Raw genomic sequence first — 5,081 nt, 5'->3', positions numbered from 1 at the left:
GTGGTGGTTGGCCATGGTTTTCCTGAGAGTTGATCCGCTCCTCACCTCGCTCGCCGGCTCTGGATAAATTGGCGTGAGGGAGCTCAGAATCCCTAGGGACCCATCATCCTGGACGCTTTTGCTCTCCAGAATGAGAGCCGGCCCCGCCTGGGGACTGTCAGCAGGAGAGCAGCTAATGGAGTGTTGAGTGACCGTCGCCTGCAAGTCTGGGGGCCATCCCATGTGGATTGTTTTTGCTGACCAGCGCGTTGGGGGCCTGGATGAGGCTGGGCTTGGGACTCCTTCCAGGGCCTGACTCCAGCCACTAGGCTCACAGATCATGTCTCAGAGGCACCCTCTCCTGCTTACAAGTCTCTGCTGGAGATTTCAGGGGCTAGCAGTGCTCAATGCTGTGCAGCAAATCCTCTCTCCTCCGTTGGCTCCCAGTGCCTCAGTTTCCCCTTCTCTTCTACCAGGGTCTCGGTAGTGTCGGTGTTTGTAAACGCCTATTGCCAACCTAAGCTTGCCATCTGGTTCCCAGAGACTATCCTCCCGTCATGGCAATAGCACAACCAGCCTTGCGGTTACGGGCTCATGCCCCTCATTCCCTGGAAACGTCCTCCCCTGTAAGCCATGGCAACTTCCGCCAGCATTTCATGCATAGTTCCTGCTAGTTAGCACTGTGAGCATGTGCTGGGGCCAACAAATTGCTGCAAATGCCCCTCACTAAGTCCATGACCACCACCATCTTCCTCTCAACAGGGCCTGAGGGTAGATTCCACGTCAGCAAACGGTAATTGTCACCAGGATAGGGGAGACAGGGAGCAGGGGTTTCAGGGGTCTCACCTGGCCAGCCCTGACTCCTGCCTGAAGAGGTCTAGGTCCTAACTCCTCCCCTTTGCACACAGGCCCTAGACCGTGGGAGACTCAGTTTACCATCCACAGGTCTTTACTAACCAAGATGGCTGAGTGCTTCTTCTCTAAGGAAGACAGCTTACTTATCTGCCATGGTCCCCAATTTGACTCTTCCAACCACTTGCTTCTTCAGCTTGGACACATCTGTATTTCATGGGAAAACTGGACCCCAGTGACCCTCCCTGTTAGTCAGACAGCCTGGGGATGCAGGATGATGGGCATTTGAAACCTGTGCGTGGGCTCAGGGATGTCAGTTTTTGCCACTGTCTGATACCTGACAGTTTCTTGTGGAGTCTCATTCCTGTGGATATGGATTCCATGGTCCACTCTTCACAGCTCCACACCAGCTCCAAAATAATATTAACCCTGGGTCATATTTATCTACTTCCTACCTCAGACTGGGGCTTCCTGAAGAAGGGCCATGTGTCTCCTGCAGCCTGGGGTTCCTGAAGACCAGTCATATCACCCTCATACTTGGGCTCCCTGAGTCCCCCTCAGACTGGGTTCTGCCCTGCCCCCCCAGGGTGTGTCAGGTGGGCTCTGAGGAAGGGTCCTTGAGATCACTACATCGCTAACAGCTTCTATAGGTTCTCAGTTGCCGGTCCATAGTACCTTGATGAAGTGGGGAGGTCTTTCCTGTCTTTGCACACACCCCCATTTCATCTGAAGGACAGGTTGTTCAGAAAGGTACAATTTTAAAGACAGAAAAGGAGGAGGGAGGGGAGGGGGAAAAAGGGAGGGGGAACTGAATTCTATAGGAAGGACAAACACAGTAGGGTGGGGGGGATTGGAATGAAAAGAAATGAGAAAGAGGGAAAGAAAAAGAAGGGAAGGAGAGAAAGCTCACAGTCTTTTCTCTTTTAAGCTCCTGGAGGACAGCTTATTTGTTTAAAATCCTCTTATCTCCAGCGCTTGTCTCCCCACTGAGGGGGCCTGTGGAGAGAAGCTGGCTTTTCTGCCAGGAACAATTGAACACTGGACTTCATAAATGGCTGGTGAGCCACAGGGCCTTGTCCCCTCTTTCCTGTGACTCTTCACCCCACTGGGAAGCCCTCCTCTGATGTGATGCTCATGACAGACTAGTGGACATGGTGGTCCTGTCTTCTCCTACCCTTATCCCACATCCAGCCTGGCTCAGCTTCCTTCTCAGGGGCCTCTGCAGTCTCGGCAGACACCGGCCTGGAGAGGCTGCCCAGCCTCAATGTCACCCTTCTCCCCTACTCTGCAGGGCTCTTCCCTATGTTCTGCTTCTTGAAGCTTCTTCTGATGCATCCTCTCCCTGCTCCACTCATTCATTAGTTCACACTTTCATCGCATGCTCTCCAGTCCCTGAGATGTGCCAGGCATGAGAGATAAAGGGCCTGGGAGTCTCAGAGACCAGTGGAGGAAACAAAATGTCAACAGTCAATTAAAGCCTTTTAGGGCAAGCTCCAGTTGTCCATCCGCTAGACAGCCCACAGCAATAACGTCTAACGACCTCTGCGGGTTTACTGTGTGCCAGGCACTGTTCTGACTGTTTTACGTGGCCTATCTCATCGAATTCTCTAGATGACTCTCCTGGGTAAGGCTATTATCCTCCTACTTCACAGAGGATGAGGCCCAGGCACAGAGGCCTGAAATAACTCACCTGAGGTTTCAGCTGATGAAGGTCAGACTTAAGAGTGGAACCCTTAGAGTGTGGGCCAGAGGCTAAACTCTTAAACCCAAAGCTGCTTCCAGCTCAGCCTTGAGTCTGGGATATTTCTTTACACGCCTTCTCTGCTCCTTACTCTACCATGACCCTTGGCCAGTCCAGACAGCAACCCAGAGCTGAGTCAGCCACTTTTGAGGGAGGTGGTACAGATTCTGGCCCAACATGCCCAGCTCACCTAAATCATAGATGGCTGCCAGAGTCTTTCTCTGTGGCAATGGGGGTCTCCCAGACTCGGGCAGGAGGCTGAAGTCTCTTCGGCAGCAGTAGTACAGAATGGCCCAGGACTCTTTGAACTCTCAGCTCTCTGACCAGAAGGAAGCCAAGAGTTAGCTGAGTGACAGTGGCGGAGGGCCCAGGGCAAGGGGTCATCTGTAATGACCACACACCAGGGAGATCCACTGATCCCTGTGGCCTTTCTAGGCCTCTTGGAGGAAGTCTGTCTCCAGTTAGGCAAGCTGCCTGCTGGGTGGCCTGAGGCCGAATTTTCTTTGAGGTCCAGCAAAGGTGGTGAGCTTCAAACCTCATCTCATTGGTAGTTTGCATCCTAGGAGGTCATTATGCTCATCCCTGGGAGACCTAAGGATGCTGGGCTGACCTCAGGTCTAAAGCCCAAGAGAAATGCATTGAACAAGAAAGAATTTAGAAACAAAAGCAGGCCATTTGCATACTCAGTGTGCACCAAGCACTTACTTTGTACCTGGCTGTGTGCCTGAGCTGACCTGGGTATACAACAGCAGTACAGCAGACCAGGAGGCTATAAAGCTAGTTGCAGTTGGTAGTAATTTGCGTTTCAAAGTACGGAAAGAAAAGCCAGGACAAGATAGTCTGGCTCTAGAGCAACCCAGCTAACCCCCTACAAAGGCAGGTCCAGGAGACCAAGCTGTGTCCAAGGTCTGAATCCTTGCTGCCCTTAGGTCTTGGTTCAGGGCATGAGAACTCCAGCCCAGCCTGAGTTACAACCACTGCTATGGGAGCCAGCCCCAGAAAAGGCATGTCGGGAGGCACCTTAAGCTCTGAGAAGACCAGACCTAACCTGTGCCTGATTGGCCACCTAGTAAGAACCTTAGCTTTGGCAAGATATGCTTCTTGGTCATTTATCCAGGTATTTACCTCAGCGCTCAGGAACCCCCACCCCCATATTGATCTAGAATGTCTCCTCTGTGGCAGGTGGGAAAAAAGAGACCCTTTCAGAGTCAGAGCAGAGCCGGTGGCCTCCTTTGTCCTCATGTCAAACAGCCTGTGTGGAAAAGACAGAGCAGGGAGGGGCTGGCATTGTCCAGGGAGAGGTCAACTGAGACCAGAAACTTCCTACCTCCCTGGCTCTGATTCTCTGAGAAGCCTCTGAGCTCAGGATCCTGCCATAGGCCTGAAATCTTGAGCACAGGGTGTGTGTGTGTTTTAGTGTGTGTTAGTGTGCACTTGAGTGTGTGTATTGTGTGTGGCAGTATAGATATACACCCCCTACAAGCTTGTGAACACTGAGATCCTTGGAACTAGGGGATTGGGTCTCTTCTTTCCAAAACCACAAGACCGCTGGCCGGCCTCAAGCCTTGGTTTCCTGAAGGCCCAGAAGCTAATGAGAGCCAGACCCATCCTGTAGGCTTGGGTGGCCCCAGTGCAGAAATCAGATGTCCTGAGAGCTGCCTGCCCTTTTCCTGAGACTGGTGACTTACCTTCCCCTACCCACCTACCCAGCCATTTTTACGTGTGTGTGTGTGTGTGTGTGTGTGTGTGTGTGTGTGTGAATATATGGTGGTGGTGGTGTGTGTGTGTGTGTGCAAGTGTGTGAGAGTGCACATGTGTGTGTGTGAATATATGATGGTAGTGGTGTGTGTGTGTGTAAATATATGGTGGTAGTGGTGTGTGTGTGTGTGTGTGTGTGTGAATATATGGTGGTGGTAAGGTGTGTGTGTGTGCATGTGTATGAGAGTACACGTGTGTATGTGTGAGAATATATGGTGGTGGTGGTATGTGTGTGTGTGTGCAAGTGTATGAGAGTACACGTGTGTATGTGTGAGAATATATGGTGGTGGTGGTGTGTGTGTGTGTGCAAGTGTGTGAGAGTGCACATGTGTGTGTGTGAATATATGGTGGTAGTGGTGTGTGTGTGTGTGTGTGTGAATATATGGTGGTGGTGAGGTGTGTGTGTGTGCATGTGTGTGAAAGTGCACATGTGTGTGCACATCCAGAGTTGAAACCAGATATCTTTTCTTTTCTTTTTTTCTTAAGCCAACCAAAACTTTTAATATAAAACCTTTTAATATATACACTGCAATCACAATAGCATCCATGTAGCAGCAAGGGAATCAAGGGCTTAGGGGAGAGGTGGATGGAATGGGAGTTTTTCAGGTCAGCCTGCCAAATACCTCCTTTATCCCAGAGTATTTGGGTATAGCATGAGAATGAACATGTGGTCAAAGCAAACCCTGATGACTCCATGGGGCCATAATGCATGAAGTAGGGCCTCCAATATACCTCCTACCCAGAGCAATCC

This window comes from Mastomys coucha, unplaced genomic scaffold (assembly GCF_008632895.1).
Source record: "Mastomys coucha isolate ucsf_1 unplaced genomic scaffold, UCSF_Mcou_1 pScaffold3, whole genome shotgun sequence".
Taxonomy (NCBI): domain Eukaryota; kingdom Metazoa; phylum Chordata; class Mammalia; order Rodentia; family Muridae; genus Mastomys; species Mastomys coucha.
Note: the sequence above shows the minus strand (reverse complement) of the source record.